Source organism: Pocillopora damicornis, chromosome 5, assembly GCF_964200805.1.
Source record: "Pocillopora damicornis chromosome 5, jaPocDami1.2, whole genome shotgun sequence".
Classification (NCBI taxonomy): domain Eukaryota; kingdom Metazoa; phylum Cnidaria; class Anthozoa; order Scleractinia; family Pocilloporidae; genus Pocillopora; species Pocillopora damicornis.
The window spans coordinates 18,135,422-18,155,008 of NC_142674.1; the positions used below are offsets into that span (position 1 = coordinate 18,135,422).

Consider the following 19,587-nt stretch of genomic DNA (forward strand, 5'->3'; position numbering starts at 1 on the left):
AGAAATTTCTTTTGACAGCATTGTTGGGGTTCTTTGGTAGCTGATGGTTTTCCCTCGTCAAACTTCACCTCTTTGCACTTTTCAGCGGCCTCCTTCGCTTTTTAAGCAGTTTTGCATATTCAATAGCTTCTTGATCAAAGACTCTTTTTCCGACAGTGGTACATGTCAGGTTTCTTCAACAGTTCGATATTTCACCTCCTTTAAACGTTTCTTTATGAAATTTTCAGTAAACTGTTTCACTCCCTTGGCTACCTCGGCATCTGCATGATCTCCTAGGTTCTCGACGATCATAATGTCGTAAACTAAATATCCTGCAATATAAATTTCTTGTGCTCTTTTCTCGAAGTCCATTACCTTGACTCCTGAATCCCATTGTCTATAACATATTTACAAGAGGATCGAACGGGATTTCTTGGTCAAACATCTTCTCCGTGCCTATAGAAAATTTTGCTCGTCCTTCCGCTTGTTCCTCACCGCAGTACGGGGGAGGGGGGTGATTTCAAACCCCTTTGCTTTTCGTCACGTTGAGATATTTTGAAAGGTTTCTCTCTTAAACAAATAGCCTGCCATGTCGTCTACGAGATGATGTTAATATTACGGGATACATATGCAAATGACGCTGCTGGAGGCTACTGACGCCATTCGACATGGATAATTTTTAAAATAAATCACTTTTTTCACCATAATTTTTGGCTTGTCGGAAGAATAGTAGCTATCGAACTTGACAGGAAATTGCTACGTCCCCAACCCGGTAAGTGAGAGGTTTTCAAAAATCACCACCACTGTATCAACTTAACAGTCTGATCCAGGTTATTCAAAAGATAACAAGTGTTCATTAATACTGTTTAATAAACAGCTACTTAGTCCTTGATTCGCTTACGTGCCATTGATCATTTTTTGTCTCTTCATATTCTCTATTGAAAGCTATTATTCTGTGCACATCAGAAATTGAAACATCGCTTTACAAAGTTTTAATAAGTGTGAACACTAAGCAGAAAGAGGCTTTTCTGTTTTTTTTTTTATTTATGACCATCAACATGTCCTAATTTTGTTTTGGCGATTAACCTCTCCCCCTCTTTTTTGCAAACGCAACTAAAAGGAGTGAAACGTAACTGCAAGGCATTCACTATGAGAAAAGAAGAAAGAAACTATTAGCGTATTAGCGTTAAAAGTTTGGTTCGCCGCAAGTAACTATCAAACCAGCCATTAATGCAAAAATTGATTCCGCCTCAAGTGATCCATTTGTTTACAACTGATTCCTTCCAGGGAACCATTTCTTTACAATTGATTCCCTCAAGCCAATCATTAATTCACAACTGATTCCTTCAGTGTTTTCATTGGGAGTACGAATGGAAAAGAACTTATTGATTTGGCATTTTACGGTTCATTGCAAATGATTCTATCAAAATCCCTCTGACACACGAAAAGCCCATTGTCCTCATTTTATAACAAGCTGTATCGTGCCCTCGCCTGCTATTTTTCTGTACTTGCTGTGCCCACTTTTCGACTCTTTCATTCCAAGTCCAAGCTTGCTCATCAAAACATATGTCTGTTAAAAGTATTGCTAATTAACTGACGGAGCTCATCCATTTTTTCATCAAGATCGTTAGGTATTTTTTTTCTTTCTCTGAGTGAAAGTTCTCGGAAAAGTCTGGCAATTTCATTCCAAGTCAGAAATTGAGAAATTTAAGGGAAAGAAAAAATTCTCTATCGATTCAAGTACTTTCGAAGGTTTTAAAGGCACAAAATGCTAAAACACTGAGTTGAGTTTCAATGGATAAAAAAAATTGATTTAATTTTAGTGGTAGCTCATCCACATACTCAGCTCTTTATCGATAAAATTCCAAAACCGGCTGGCGAATAACATTCATATACGACTCTGCTGTAACGTTGATCATTTGATAATAAAAGTGGGCGATTTTGGCTTGGCACGGACGAAAAGGATGATGCTTTAGATAAAGATTCACAAGATAACATCCTTAGGAACACTTGTAAGCCTCCGTTATTGCAAGGTTTGGGTTTCTCAGCTGATTTATTAAGCAGAGATCACAAGGTGTTCGTAGGTGGATGAAAACTGATGTAATCATTCGAAAAAGGAATGATAAAAAGGTTATCAAATGTCAATCATAGAAAGTTTTGTCATCAATTTCTCATCGGTCCATACCTCTTAAAAATGATAAACATGCGCCTTACCCCGTGCACAAAGTTCCTGACACAAAAAGAAGGACGAACGGATACTTTCAGCCTAATTACATAACAACAGCGACTGACTTAATTTTAACTTTAAAGTGCGGGTTGGGCTGGGTGGTTTTGTCGAACTTCTTTAAAAACACAAGTCTTTATTCTTAAAACTTTATCAAAACACTCTTTGCTCGACCGAAGAGGCAATTTAAGAGTCCTGGACAGCCATGGAGCTGTGGTTTTGGGTTTTCAGCTGGTTTCTTTACATTCTCACGATAGTTGGAAATGGATTTGACATTTTCCTCGTCTGCAGAAAACGTCAGCTTCGCACCGAAACCATCACATTCATTGTGTCCTTAGCAGTGGCTGATTTTGCTTTGGGAGTGATTGCTGTTCCTTTGCGTTTTCTCTGTAACATGATAAACGAGTGTATCTCCAATAAAAATGCAAGCTTATCCGTGATATATGTGTGGGTGTTCATACTTTACGCTTCTAGAACAAACTCGTCTAGCTTAGTTCTGGAACGCTATATCGCCGTCGTGAAACCGTTCAAATATTTGACTTTTACGCTTATTTCCATCTGTTATTCGAAGTAATCTTGTGTGTGATTTTTATCTTTTGCGTTGCTGTTTATAAGAACTCTAAAAATCGCATTTTACCTAAGCAAATCCAGTTAAACAAACGGTTCGCTTAAGTTAAAGCTCAGAACACCTCAGCAGTAAAATGACTAGCTTTGGTAACGTGTATGTTTCTATCCTGTGACGGACTATTCATGCATTGTAGTTTATTAACTATAAATGGTCGTCAATGTGAGGATTTTCATCACAAAGTTCCTCTACAAGTTATTAACTCTGGCATAAACCCCATAGCTTATGCCCTCTTCAAAAGGGACATAGAGCAAGAATGTAAAAGGCTCTTTTTCAAAAGGCGTCTCTGATTATTCCTCAAAGCAGTTCTTAGGCAAGAAAAACTTCAGTTGATGAATTTAGTTATCACTTTCCCTTAGATCTCAACGATGTTCAGCTGTGGATCCATCCGGAATGTACTGGCTCTTATCTTCGTGGATTTCTAACGGTGTAATATTGTAGCTTCGATATTAAATTTATTTCTAAGATTTAAGACCTTGTAATGAATATAACAAAGCATTCCATTGCTGGAGCAGAATTTTTTTTCTTTAAGCATTGAAGCTGATTTGTATTTCGATATAGGAAAGATCTGATTCTTAAACCTACCAGCTTGCTTTACATGCGATAATAAAACTGTAAACACATCTAATATTCCTTCACTTTTGATTAGCCTCTACAAGTCTCTATCAGATCGCCTTATCCACTGACTGGTCCTCCCTGTGTTTTAGAAAATCGTGTTTTTGTTGACATATTACGTCAGAAAAAACTTTGAAACGGCATTTAACTTATATACAAAACAACTTCTCCATGAGTCGGTTTTTTTTTTTTGTTTTTTTGGAAGGGGTTGGAGTTGTCTTTCATAGTAAATTCGAAAATAAAAGCTCTCCTTTGGGCAATTTTTGAATGGTGCCGTTAATGACAATGCTATAACATTTCCAAGCTTTTCCATTCCTTAGAAACTTTTTAGGGAAATGCTTAACCAACTGTGAATTATTTGGCTAGTACATAAGTCATACAAATCATTGGAACTATGACAATGAAATCGTGAAAGGCGAGTTCTTTCGGGAAATTTGACGCCCTTAAAGTTTCTTGATAAGTGCTCGTGACAGGTTTTTTGGCTTTGTTAGTGCGTTGGGCAAACAATTATTCCACGAAAGGTAACGAACTTGATGACAACGTGAGATATAATTGCTCCAGTTCAAACAGAAAGATGGGTAAAACTTTACTTGAACCTTAGCAGTTAGGAGGTTATTTTTGAAAATTCTCTGGTGGTAGTTTATTCGATACTAGTCCTAGACAATGAAGGAACGTCGGCATAAAACAGAATTTTAGCTTTTAACCTTGTTGTATTTTGATCAATAATTTATTTCCGTGAGCCTAAAAAATAACTGCCATTCAATATACATGACCACCTGTATTTGCTCCTATTTAACTGCCCTACTTCTACTATTACTAAAATGAAAAAGAAAACTCTCACACTTATTTTTTTAAGTTTTCTTGGCATGTCTTCGTGACAGGTTTTAATTTCCGCTAGTCCGCTAGCAAAGACATTTTCGATGAAAATGGCAGCAATGTTTTTTTAAGGGAAAGATGGTAATACAGAAAAACGTTTACCAGACGAAAATATGAAATACATTCGAAAACCTCCGTCATTGCAAGGTTTTCGGTTTCTCGGTTGGTTCTTGGAGTAGACATTGTACGGTTTAGTTGGTCGATTTAAAATGTAATCATTGGAAAAATCGGTAATTAAAAATATGTCAAATTTCATAATTTACTCGCTCATCGTAGAAACTCTGTGGCTGTAGCATCGGAGAGCGAAATCCAAAGGTCTGAGTTCGATTCATCGTATGGGGACTCATTTCTTTTTTCTCTCACGCTCGTGACAAGACAAAAACATCTTTCTCCATGAAATTATTGCTATTTTTCATCAAATCACGTCTTATTTGCACTATTGTGCAACACGAATATTCTCAAAATAGGACTCTGCTGTCACACGTCATAACGCAATTTTCATTTGTTACTATAAATGAAAAGGATAGACCACATGAGATGATGAAGTAAAAATTTCCTGTTTTGTCGTCAATCTCTGATTGGTCCATACTTCTTGCGAACCATTTAACTGGCACAGTGTCTGTCAAAAATGTTAAAGAGTGATGGATGCTTGCAGCCTAAAATGCTACTTAATTGAAGCAAGTCTATTGACCTAATTAGCTTTAAGGAGGACAAATTTCCATTCTCAAAACTCTCTCCACCCGAGTGAAGGTAGCAGTTGAAAAGTCCAAGACAGCCATCAAGACGAAACTTAATGGAAACGTGGTTTTGGGTTCTCGCTTGGTTCCTTTCCATCCTCACAATGGCTGGAAATGGATTTGTCATCCTCCTCGTCTACAACAAACGTCAGCTTCGTACCAAGACCAACACATTGATTGTGTCTTTAGCAGTGGCCGATTTTTGTGTTGGGATGATAGTTCTCCCTTCACGTTTTCTCTGCGGCGTGGAAAATAAGTGCGTTACCAATAAAACAGCAAGCTTAATCAGTACTTATGTAAGAGTATTTTTGGTGTACGCATCTGGGTCAAACTTATTTAGCGTAGTACTTGAACGCTATATCGCTGTGGCGAAACCTCTGAAATATTTGACTTTTATGACAAGCTGCAGAGTCATTCAAATGGTTGTTACATCTTGGGCAATTCCTTTTCTTTTCATTCTGACTATAGCTTCGATCCGATTCAATTTAATCTTTCGTGTTAGTGGCTTTGTGTATTTGCTTTTCGAGGTAATTTTGTGCGTCATTTTAATGTTTAGCCTCGCATCCATGTTTCTTGCTGTTTACAAGAACTCTGGAAAACGCCGTTTAGCAAAGCAATTGCAGTTTAATCAACGCATTGTCAAAAACAAGACTCACAACAGGTCAGCAGTCACATGGGTGGCATTGGTAACGAGTGTGTTTCTTTTGTGTTACGGATTACTGATACGTTGTAGTATAGTAGTTTTAACTGGTCATCCTTGTAACGATTTTCACTATAAAGTACCTCTACAAGTTGTAAACTCTGGAATAAACCCTATAGCTTATGCTTTCTTCAAAAGGGACATAAAGCAAGAATGTAAAAGGCTTTTTTCAAAAGGCGCTGTTTAATTACTGCAGAGCCGTTCATGGTTAATAAAAACTTCAGTTGATGCGTATACTTATTTCGACAATACTTCTTTTGGATCACTAGGACGTCCGGTTGCGGATCGACCACGATTCTCTAATTCTCATCTGCATTGCAATTTGGTTGAAAAGCTTCTCATGAAAGAAATAACGCAACTGTGTAAGAAATTATAAGATTTAGGACCAGCTATCGAATATATTGAGGCTTAACTTTGTAAATAAAGTTGACTAAAAAGAATGTTTCTAAAAAACATCGAAGCTGACTCGTATTTTAGTCTAAGAAACATCTGGTTCTTAAAATATGAACTTGCCGCTAGATATCTCAATACAAGTGTAAAAATGTATCATTTGTATCTTCTCAATAAATGGAATAACTGATTGCCTGGTCCACGCGTTCAGTGCTCTCTAATAAACGATAAATTTTCTGAATTTTCTTCTAAAACAGTTCCCTGTGTACGTGTTAGTTGTTCCAAGAGCTGTCATCTACGGGGAAGTTACAATTGCTTGATAAGTCTGTCAATGTCGAAATTCGACTCTTTGATATCAAAGCGTTTTCTCTATTTCATTTGCAAAAATTTCTTTCCGTTGCGTTAGATGACCATGATTGACGCTGAATTGTATTTCAGTCACAGAAACATCCGATTGCTAAAACTGCGAAAACACTTTGTTTACTATCATCAAAAAGTAACTGACATATCATATTCCTCCTCAATTTGCTGTAACACTCGAAAAGATCGCCTGTTCCTCTATCTGTTCCTCTCAAAATTTCAGAACATTATGCTCTTGTTCAACAAACTGCAGGACTTTGAAACGATGAAAGCTAGAAAGGAAGAGCTAATTTTACCGACTTTTCGTGCAAAATAGTCGATTTTGTTGACATGTTTTAGAACTTATTCATGAGCTGCTATTTTCGGAGAAGCTATATTTGATTGATAAGTCCGTCAATGCCGAATTCAGACTCTCTGTTATCAACAAGTTCTTCCTATCTATTGCATAATTTGACAGCGTAGGTGTTTTCATTCACGCTGTTTTCATTCCAAGGAAACTCTTCGTGGGAGTACTTGTCAAAAAAAAAACGCTCACTAGATTGCTAGTGAATAACTTGACAAACGTAAAAGTCGTGCAATGTGTATAAGTATAGGTAATCACATGATTTCGAGTGCAATTTGGATTAAATACGCACGAGTAAATTTTTTGAAAGACTAACAAAATTGCATGAGCCCGTAGGGCGAGTGCAATTTGTGGTCTTTGAAAAAATTAATAAGTGCTTATTTACTTCAAATTGCATTCCTGTTACATGAGAATGTACTCGATTTCAGCCAATCAGAGGCGCTTAATTTTTTTATATTCATTATTAACTGGCATAAAGTCGAGGAAACTTGAAAGGCGAGCGCTCTCAGAAAAATTTACGCCGTTAATTTTTGTTGAGTAGTCTTTTTACTCTGTTTGTGTGAGTGCAAACAATTTTTCCGTGAAAAATGGTGCAATTTTTTGAGGAAAAGAGGATAACATCACTATTATTAAATAATAATAATTATTTAAAATAATTAAAAGCCGTACGCGAGGAGACGCACGGGTCTTATGATAAACATATGTTATCATGACTACTGCCCTCCAAAAGTACAAAAAAGAGAATTACTACCTTTAGTATTTTGCGTTGCAAATAATTTCCAATTTGGATGCATTTTTTTTTTGTCGACTACATATCCTATGCAAGGCTGGCTTTAGTGGCTGTAATTTTCCTCTAACCTTAGCCAGTATTTCGTATAGGTAACCTGCTCTTGTCCTGTTTAACAATTACAGTTCCCTCATACATGTTTCTGTTATAATCCTTGTGATATCACGTGATCGGTGAACTATAGCTCCATGATTGGTTCCAAAAATCTCAGAGGAAAGCAAAATATTTTCTTTGTGTTAGGCTGTCAAACAATTAACAATGTTCTCGTACCTTCGTGGTTCCTCGTCACTATAACTAGAGCAGTTTTGTCTTTTTGCGGGCCTAATAAACCATGCTTATGGCTCAGCTATTGAAATTGATGTTGCATCGAACATAAAAACCGTGATGCTGCTTACAAGCTGTTGTTCTGTGGCTATAGGTCCCCTCAACTATATCGCACAATGACGAAATGATCCAGAAGGTGATGGATTTAAGTAGTAAACATAAAATCCATCGTATTTCCTCACATTAATTTTAACTTTTCTGTAGCAGCAATCAGAATGACCATCGAAACACGCCTCCCTGTTGACAATGCCATCCTTGATGAGTGGATGCAGCCGTTTAAAAAACCACTGAGGAGTGTTAGGCATTTGCGGGGACTGATACATTGGTCCAGCATTTTAGTGCGTGAGCTGGATTGAAATCTGTAACAGCCAGACACAAGGGTTCCGAGTTCCCTTTTCTTCCAAACGATGTGTGGCGACCGGGCTCGCTCAGTACACTGTAATTCATACATTCCAATGGCGCTGAAAATAAGTGTGCACATTTTAGTCAAAGTTAAGAAACCTACAACTGAAGTCCTGAAGGACGAATGTTTAGGTCATTTTATTCTGATAGAGACGGTCAGTTTTTTATCATAATTTATCATTTTCAGCAAAAAATTGCTTTATTAGAATCATTTTAAAATCATTATTGATCCTTGCAATCTGATTAGCTCTTCGCACTATGATGTATTTTCGAATCGTACTATTTTTTGCTCTGTCAGGGTTTTGTTAAGCTTCGTCCATTTGACAAAATATGAAATGGACAGCTCCAAAAAAGCATCCTACTATAATTCATTGGCACATTTGTTCCCTGAACTTTATTTCACGTACCTTCTCCGATAGGATGTGAGTTGGTTTCCACAATAGGAATTATGACCAGTCAGAAAAATCAAAGATCTGTCCTAAGATCAATTGTGGTTATCATTATCATGGAATGATTGAAAAGCTTCAAAAGTTACCTACCAATTTCACAATCACTGCCACGATAACCCGGATAGCAAATGCATTTATGGATTCAGTCTCTGAATGAAATCGGCGAACATTTCCCATGGCTAGAACAAGTTTGTCTGGTACAAGGATTCTTAAAGAATAAACATCGTTAAGTTCATAAATGCAATTTTTCTCTGCCAATTACAAGCCGGTCTTCACAGCATCAACCTTGAACGTTCCAGAGATGATTGAGCCAGAACTTTTCCTTTCAACACCAATAAATTATGTAGAAAAGTGATGATGGGTATCAGCAAACCCATCAGTAAGTAAGAGTATTCTTCAACAAGGAACTCGATAAGATTCGGACTTGTAACCTGTTTTTTCATTCCCGAGAAATACTTAGTTACCAAATAAGGTATGATGCCAATTGATTGGTCGGGGAAGAAAGAAGTCAGTTTATATGGGTCACGAACTTTTTGCAAGCTATCTTCAACTCAACTGTTTTGATTACTTCGCCATTGTTTTTCTATTTTTTGATCCTTATTCCGGCATCTCTGCGAGCTACACAGGGTAGCAAAGGATAACTTTATAACAGGGCAATTAAATACGGTTCGTTAGGGAAGTTTAGACAAAGAAAAAAATTTTTGTGTACGTAGAGAGGTAAATTATGAAAGAGAAGAAGGTGATTTGCCAAAGACCCTTACGGCAATGTATATCTCGATACAGACTTTTCATTCCGCGAGAATAAAAAAGCTATTTAAGAAAACTGTTTCCACTTTTATACGCCTCCTCATTCTGAAATTAAACCTTTTAAATTAAATCTCATGAATAGGTGTCTTTGTTGACATTAAAATCTTCTTTTTCAAGTATTTCCATTCACGTAAACTTTGCCTGTTTGCAGCGAAAAACTGATGTTTTTGTTTTATTTTATCATCATTAGGAATAAAAACTTTAGGACTCCCGCCTCACGAGTTCAGATTTTGATAAGTTCCTGAATGAAATTTCAGCCTTTTCGTATTACAATTTCATTATTATGAAAAACAGTAGGGTGCCGTTTGGTCGAGAAATTACTTGCTTTCCTAATTCAGGAACGCTCTAATTCTGAATATTTCTTATTACCTGAATCCATCTACACTTAGAGGACGTCAAAGATTATCGTTGACGAATAACTATCAGAGGCACCTTTGCATATTTCCCTGTGAAGCATAATACACTTTATTCGGCTTTTTCATTTTCCTTCTTTTCTCCTTTAATTTTTGACGGGTGGATCATTTGACAAAGAGTTTTTTTAACATTCCACCAGAGGAACGAAAGAACTGTTTTGAATTTGGAAGGTTAATCGTAATGCGACTCAAACTAAAATTAAGTTTTTAATCCTCTACAGCTTACTATAGATTGACATGTCAGCCTACACCAATGTTATTAGTTTTCTACCTTCAACATGAGGTGATGCGAATGGTTATCTGCAATGAGCTTTTCAGTGTTGTTGTAGAAATGAGACGATAGAAGCTCACACCAGAGTTTTCCTGCAAAACCAGCCAAGTTCAATGAAACGCAGAAATTGCTCTCAAGGCAATGGAAACCACACTTATCCACAAACGTTCTCTTTTTGTGGGGAACATCAAGACGATAAAATGGAAGAGGCTCAAGCGAGGCTGTTATATATATAGCAACGAGTCGTTGACAATTCAAAATGCACAGAATTAACACAATGATGACACAGAATTTCATCTCTTTTGTAAATTTATGCCAAAAAATTTTCAACGCCAGATAGAAGCCTGATGGTCTCAGAAATACGAGGCAAATGGAAATCACACATAAATTGTAGTTATAACAATGTTAAATGATTGATGAGAAATCAAACAAAGTATAAAATAAACGATATTTATATTTTATTTTATGTCCCTTTCTAACATTTAAGGTCCCAAACGCTACATGAAAATCACCAACCACTTTCATTCTACCTCCACGAACCAATGTTACCAACCACGTAACGAACACTCTGTGTTTTGGATCGGAAGGACAGAAAGAAGCGGATTAGGTAATCGTTTTTGTGCGAAGAGGCATAAAAAAATGACAAAGACGCCTCCAAACTTTCTCTAAACAGCTTAACATTCCTGATCAATTATTCAAAAACAGGGCTGTCAGCGGGATTTTCTCTCCACCATTGCAATAGTGAGAGTATGCTATTTTACTCCAACGCTAAGAAAACGCTCTGAAAGTCAGCTTCTTAAATATCGTCTCGGCGTTCAACAAACTTATAAATGACAATCAACCAATTTATTCTATTGTCCATGAAGCTGAGAAAGAGCCTCTTTTTATTCGAATAGACCTCATGAATATCACAAGTTAGCTTTTGTCACATACACAAGTTTTAATGTACCTGTAAGCTTTAATATACCTACATGGAATCATGGAGTGAATTTAACAAAAGGATGTACTACAAATGAGTTTCAGTTTTGGAAGGTAACAATTGAAAAAATCAAAACAGAAATCTTAACTTCTTAATGTGACTGAAAACAAATTAACCAATTAATTCAGAAACGTGGTTTCTCCTGACCGAGAAAGTTACTTTAATTTCAAAACCTATGTCGTCCACACACAAAAAAAAATTTTTCTTCACGCAAACTTGGGGCTCGATGGTTTTACAAAACCTCAATTGCAATATAAAGTCAATTTTTCCTTTCTTTTAAGAATTTTGAGAACTTTCCTCTTAGTTTCTGCTAGTGTGTTTGGCAGACAATTTTCTCGTGAAAAGTGGCGCACTTGTTAAGGAAATTTCAAGTTCAATACGCAGTTGAAGACATACTTATTTAAATTGGCTTATGTAGTTTAGTTAATTTCATTATAATAGCTATTAGCTTTTGTATTTTATAATTTAACCTTTGCTGTACAGCGCTGTGAGCAATTAGTAAACACAGCGTCTTATCAGTGTTTTTATTATTATTATTATTATCATTATAATCCCTATTGTGATTATTATTATAACGTGAGCATAATTTGGATCACCTCCCCAATAAGATCTTCTTTGGCTTTTGCAAAATCCTTTTAATAGTCGAAAAAATATTTCTTGCCCTTTAGGGCAGTTACCCTCAAATCTTCGATGTTTTTTTTTAGATAGTGAAATGATGCGTTTGGAGAAACGCAGTAGGATTAAATGTTGTAGGAAGAAAGCTTATTACCTGCAATTCATGTATCTCCCTCTTCAGAAACCTCCGAATCCTTTCCTTAAAATTTTCGACAAATCTTTCAACGACGCCGCTTGTTAACAATTATTCGCCTCGTGTAGAAAATTTTTTTGGATACAATTGCTTAGGAGCTTTTTGATTATGTTGTAAATATCCGTGTGATGCTGAAAGCATTCTGTTTCAATTCAGTATTTTGATTACTCGTATGAAGAAGCAGTTTCCACGAGAATTATAAGTTTCATTTAATTCAGTCAGCAAATACTTCATATCTTTCTTTTGAATAGTGTTACTCCAAACTTATTAGCATCTTTTGGGCTCTTCGGAATTTAGTTTTCCTTATCGCATTTATCAGTTCCTCATTAACACTTACTAAACAAGAAGCAGCTATTTAGATAATATAAATTTAGCGCTCCTGTTATGATCACCTCGCCATAATCACCTCGCGCGAGGCATTTATGGGGAGATATGAAGCAATCTTCGACCAATCAGAGCGCTCACATCTGTATATTTACCGGAACAATTATACTTTCAACAGATAGAACACTTATTTTAAATCATAGTAACATATCTTTGACCTTCTCCCTCCTCATTTTCATTGTGTCCTTTTTTCTTGTCTCACTTTCTATTCTCATTTTTACTAATCTGCCCTCTTTGAATGACGTGTTAGATTCACAAGCCTTTAGCTTAGAAATATCTTTTGGCGGCAATTGTAGGGGTTCTTTGGCATCTGATGGTTTTCCCTCGCCAGACGTCTTTTCTTTGTACTTTTTCTTCGCTTCTTTGGGCAGTTTTGAAAATTCAATAGCTTCTTGATCAAAGACTTCTTTTTTTAGACAGTGGTACATGTCAGGTTTCTTCGACAGTACGATATTTCGTCTCCTTTAAACGTTTTTTATGCAATTTTCAGTAACCTGTTTCGCTCCCTTGGCTACCTCGGCATCTGCATGATCTCCTAGGTTCTCGACGATCATATTGTCGTTAGCTAAATATCCTGCAGTATCAACTTCTTGTGCTCTTTTCTCAAGGTCCGTTAATCTTGACACCTTAATCCCTTTGTCTATGGCATGTTTTACAACTGGATCGAACAGGAGTTCTTGGCCAAACATCTTTTCCATGCATGTAGAAAATTTTCCTCGTCCTTTCGCTTGTTCCTCACTGCAGAAGGGGGAAGGGGGGTGATTTGAAACCCCTTTGCTTTTCGTCAAGTTGAGACATTTTCTCTTAAACAAATAGCCTGCCATGTCGTCTACGAGATGATGTTAATATTACGGGATACATATGCAAATGACGCTGCTGGAGGTTACTGACGCCATCGAACATGGATAATTTTTAAAATATATCACTTTTTTCACCATAATTTTTGGCTTGTCAGACGAATAGTAGCTATCGAACTTGACAGGAAATTACTTCGACCCCAACCCGGTTAGTGGGAGGTTTTCAAAATGATCATCAGTGTGATCCGTGATCCACTTGATCGATTGAACCGTGTGATAAAATTGTTCAGCAGAACCACGATTTCCGATCGAGACAAAGCTAGAGGCCATTACTAAATTGAATGGGTTCTTCGAGAATCATTGACTACGAAGAACATTGGTGGAAATAGTCCATCCTTTGTCACTAACCTAAATGCACTTCTAAGTACTTGTGACATTTGTTGTTAGTTTATCAACGAAGGTAAAAGCTTATCACCATTAAACTAAGATGCATAAATGTTGAAAAAAAATAATAATTGGCGCCTTTTTGAGGATATCAAACAACCCGGTGTCCTATGGACTCGCAGGGAGCTTTTTTCGTTTATTTAAGTTATTTCTTATCTTTTTAGAAAGAGTTCGTCGCTTATAGTCATGAACACCTAACCTGACTGGATCCAGCGATCGTATTGGCGAAATCGATAGCATTTTTACTGAGATTAAGCAGCCCGAATTCAAGGCCACAGGGATCGCACGACGGCACTAATTGCGAAAGCTGTGATCCTATAAACAATTGATGCTGCCAGTTTCAAATTAACAGTCTGATCCAGGTTATTCAAAAGATAAGTGTTCTTTTATACTGTTTAATAAACAACTACCTAGTTCTCGATTTGCTTACGTACCACTGATCATTATTTTTCCCTTCATATTCTCTCTTGGCAGCTATTATTCTGTGTACATTAGAAATCACCACATTGCTGTAAAATGTGTTAATAAGTGGCAATATTAAACAGAGAGAGGCTTTTCTGTTTTATTGTCTTATTTATGACCATCAACATGTCCTTATTTTGTTTTAGCAAATAACCTCTCCCCCTCTTTTTGCAAACGCAACCAAAACAAAATCGGCCTTTTTAAGGAGTGAAACGTAACTGCAAGGCATTAACTGAACGCAACCAAGAATGAAGCTAGTAATTTAGTGTTAACAACTGAGTTGAAAACGTAAATTAGCCACCGTAAAGGGTAAAAAAGCTGACGTTTCGAGCGTTAGCCCTTCGTCAGAGCGATTAGAGGAATTGTGGGTTGTGTCACACAACCCACAATTCCTCTAATCGCTCTGACGTAGGGCTAACGCTCGAAACGTCAGCTTTTTTACCCTTTACGGTGGCTAATTTACGTTTTCAACCCAGTTGTTAACACTAAATTACCTGCTATACTCTCCCACCGACGCAGCACCACAGTTTCTTTAGAAACTTACCCCTTTATTCAAGAATGAAGCTATTCGAGTTGAAGGTTTGGTTCGCGCGAGCAGCTATCAAACCAGCCGTTAATTCAAAAATTGATTCCACCTCAAGCGAACCATTTATTTACAATTGATTCCTTCAAGCCATCCAGAAAGATGTATATATCCTGGTGTCTCAAAATAACTGTCAACAACATGACAAAAATCAGAAATTGCTGTTTTCAGTCTCCAATATAATACATTCTTCGATCTCTTTTTCTTTCTTCAAGAAATAGAAAGAAGATTACCTTTGCGGTGTATTTGCAATCAGTCATCCTTTGCATTTATTAAATTGGCAGTTGTGGATATTGTGACATAGATTCTGAGTACTGAAATGTTTGTTTACCTTGACTATAAAGAAGTACATGCGGTCTTTGTCTCCAGACTGAATCATCATGTGTTTTCTTAAGCATTTATCTTGCACAATGACTACTATTAATGATTCCTTTCATTTTGTTTGACTCGATCTCTCAGTTATGTTTTTTCTTTACTTTTATGTTTTGTTACCCTGAGAATTTCCTAACCTTGGTCATGCACAGGCTTGCCACGAGTTTGATGCGGGCGGGTTTAGTTACAAAATATATAGCACCAGTGTTAGTTAATATTTTGAAGAGTTCATTAATATTTTGAGATTGAGTTTAACAGTCGAATTTTTAATTTCTCAACGAATCGGCTTGAATTAGGCCCATCAGGTTCCAAAACATAAAGGTATTCAAGGTCAGTTGAAATGAACACTTTGCAATAAAAAACAGCTTAACATCATAATAGTTGTTTTATTCTCCTACCATCATATTCAAACGGAAACTAATAACACGGTGTTAGTTTCATAACTTATACTTTCCCCAGAGCAGTGAGCCCTCGATGTAAAATAGAACGTTTGGATTAAACGTATAGATCTTGCTTCATCGCACTTTCCACCTTTATGACGTAATTGATAGGTTAGTGAGTTAAGATATGAGTCTGTAAACACGGCTGTGAAGTTACATATTTGTGAGAACCATTTCAAAGCTTTCACAACGAGGAAAAAAAATTAGAAAAAAATATTAAGGCAAAATAAAGAACTTCAAGGCTTTGCCCGGCTCGATGTCGGTAATCTGGACGACTTCGTCGAGGGAGCTTAAGCAAAGACGATAAATGTGCAACAAATTACGCAGTTAACAACTTCCAAGGTAATTTTCGAGAATTCCTCCCACCCAAGAGTTTAGGTGAGGCTATGCAAATATGGAAAAATTTCCTTGTTGCTTAAGCGATGCGGGCTAACTGAGTGTACAAAATTTAAAAAAATAAATAATATTCCTGGACCCTATTAAAACTGCCAGTTTTTCTATATTTTACACTTAGCGCCAACGACAAATAGGAAAAGACGGTAATCTCAGAATTTTTTTGATGATGTCATAATAATAATAATAATAATAATAATTTATTAGTTGTATAGCCCTATTTACATGTACAGATCAATAGTGCTTTACACTGAATAAAAATTTAAAACCTTATATATCTAAATAAAAATTTACAATAGTAATGGTAGCTAAAAATACATAAGAATAAATTATTTTAATGTAATATATCTGAGTTAATGATTACAAAAAGCTTCATTAAACAGAAACGTTTTAATAGCTTTTTTAAATTTATCCAAACACTTAATCATTCTAATTCCATGAGGAAGTCTGTTCCATAAGTATGGTGCTGCTGCCTGAAAAGACCGATCTCCAAATGTCTTCAGCATCTTACCCTTAGGGGGCTCTAAGTAAAGACCGTCATTAGATCGAAGACAATAAGAAGATTTTGATTTAATAGATATGAGGCTGTTAATATATGACGGAGCTAAATTATGAACCGCTTTAAAAGTAAGTAGAAGAATTTTAAATTTAATGCGAGCCTGGATTGGAAGCCAGTGTAACTCGTATAGAATAGGAGTAATATGAGAGTACCTTCCAAGGTTCAATAGCAGTCTTGCGGCTGCATTCTGTACACGTTGTACTTTAGCTATCAGTTCCTTTGAGGCACCATACAAAAGACTGTTACAATAATCTAATCTATTCGTTATAAACGCATGAACTAAAGTATGGAGACTGTCTTCGTGTAAATATTTCTTAATGCTTCTAATGTTATGAAGATAAAAGAATGCAGATTTGCAAATATTTGTAATATGCTTAGACATGCTTAGGTTAGCATCCAACCAACAGCCTAGATTTTTAACCTCGGAGCTATTATTAATTACCGAGTTGCCAACGGAGATACTGATTGGCTGTAGTTTAGATAATTGTTGTTTGGAGCCTATTAAAATCAGTTCAGTCTTGCTATCATTAATTAACAGTCTATCATGAATCATCCACTTCCTGATCTTTTCAATACAGTTCTCCATTGCTTGCAAGACTTGGTCTTGAGATGTAGTATTAGGTTTAAAACTCAAATATAACTGGGTGTCATCAGCATAACAATGAGCACAAGGAAGCTCGTGTTCAATGATCTTAAAGAGCTTAGATGCATATATAATAAATATAATCGGTCCAAGACACGACCCTTGAGGAACTCCGCAGCCTAAATCAAATGGGTTAGATATCGATCCCTCGATGTCAACTTTTTGCATCCTGTTATGGAGATATGACTCAAACCAGCTCAGGGCAGAATCAGCAATACCTAATTCTTCGTGTAGACGTTTGATCAGTATATCATGATTAACAGTGTCGAAGGCGGCACTAAGATCCAACATGACAAGAAGAGTGACCTCTTGTGAATTCATCTTCATTAAGATATCGTTAACAACTCGAAGAAGCGCTGTTTCGGTACTATGTCCTTTTCTGTAAGATGATTGCATTTCTGGATAAACAGAATTGTCTATCATGTGTAAATGAAGTTGATTATACACCGCCTTTTCAGTGAGCTTCGATATGTATGGCAAATTACTAACAGGTCTGTAGTTACTAAGAAGTGGATCAAGACCAGCTTTTTTGAGCAACGGCTTAACAAGTGCACATTTCCAGACATCAGCAAACACACCATCCAAGAGGGATAGATTTATCATTTTTGTGATCACGCATACCTTGTCATACGCACTTGAGTCTTTTCTGTCTTTGTGAAATTGATCTGCATGAACACAATATAAGCATTGTAAGTCATAATATCACTGCAGGTGGAAGAAGAGATAATAACTCCTGTAACATTTCCTAGCTCATGCAAGGAATTTGTTTGTTTTTCGCTTCTGAGCAGAAACTCTTCAAATCTTTGAATAGAGATTTGGTCTCGAAATATTTCTTGGTCGTTTTTACCTTGTCATTTATTCGTAGTTTTCGGGCAGAAAACGATTACCTGGTATACCCGATCATGTTGCAATAAACTCTTTTTTGTCGAGCTCAGCTTCTGTCTTCATGCTATGTTAAAAATAAATTGTTTCATACTTTAGCTGTCCTAACATCCATCAACAAATTACATATTCACAATAATGAATTCTTATAATTACTACTTCTGAAAACCCTCTCTTTCTAACAAAGATAAATGCGAAATGCCCTGGACCACTCTTACAGAGATCGCCACTTAATTGACATTATTGATAGATCAACTTTCACTCCACGATTCTATGTTAGGAACATGCCAAAAAACCAAAAACCTTCCAATTTTGTATTGAAATGTTATCAGGTTGTTTTTCTTTTTCTAGATCGTTTTTTGTTATAGCCAAAGGGATTTAATATGACCATTAATTTTATTGCGAAAAATAATCAAATACTTATTAAAAAATAATTTCTATTCGTATAGGGTTTTCTAGAGCCAGCTGTTACGACCTACAATTTTCATAAAAAAGCAATTCCAAATTGTCTTCCTTTCTCAAGTTACCTTTTAAAGTCATTTATGACTATAGTAACTTATTTTCACATACTGGCTGAATTGCTAACCGTTTTAGAAGAATCCTTTGAGAGCAAAGAATTACTACCGAAGAGTGGTCACAAGGCAATTTTATCTTCCATCTATTTTCGAAAAAATGACATATGTACGGCTGCGAACGCAAGTTACTTCGTTATATCTTTTCCATGTGATTATTGTGTTCAATACCCATTTGCCCATTTGTTTAAGAAGATCAGAGAATGATAAAGGGACAAATTCTGACAGATGCTGCATCTGAAGTACAACGGAAGTTTTATTTTGTAGAGCTTAAAAATAAAAAGGAAGATAGGAGCCAATTGATCCAACTTTGATAAAATTTAGATTTAGACAACTTGGAAAAAGTTGATCATAATAAATATATAGCATTGGATAATGCGATAGTTATCGCCCGCTAATTGACAGTCAAAGCTTGCTTCCCCGTAAAATCCAGATCCTGGAGATGTTGGCATGTACACAAACCTAGTGCTCTTATTTTCTAGCATTTACCGTTTCAAAGTTCTGATGATTGTTATGTATCAACAGGACCATGATGTTCTATAGATTAATAAAGGCACGTTACTTGAAGAGGAATATATAGATACGATGTGCGTTTACGCATATATTATTATATGGACGGTAAGTTTATACTTTAGGAACCAAACTTACACTTCGTTCAGTATCAGGGTAAAAAAAATCTCTTTCAGCGAAGTAAAGGCTCGATATATTCGATGTGTGGTCTTAAATCTTTTAAGAAATAAAATTAGTATCAATGTTACATTGTTGTTCAGTTGAGTGATCTATGTTTTATTGAAAGCCTTTCGTGTAATATAAATATCAATTAAGGTAAGAAGTAAATCTTAGAAGTAAACTTAATATCACAGCCATCTTCGAGTCGAGTCGAGTCGAGCAATCTCTCTATTAGAAGCTTTTCAACTACATATCTTTTAAGATAAGAACTAATACATCACGGATGAATCCAAAACCG

At 36.2% G+C, this 19,587-nt stretch overlaps 1 pseudogene; it reads right to left on the bottom strand.

Annotated features, from left to right (window-relative positions):
• Positions 1-7,951: 7,951 nt before the first annotated feature.
• Positions 7,952-13,297, bottom strand: LOC149045753 (uncharacterized; annotated as a pseudogene).
• Positions 13,298-19,587: the final 6,290 nt, after the last annotated feature.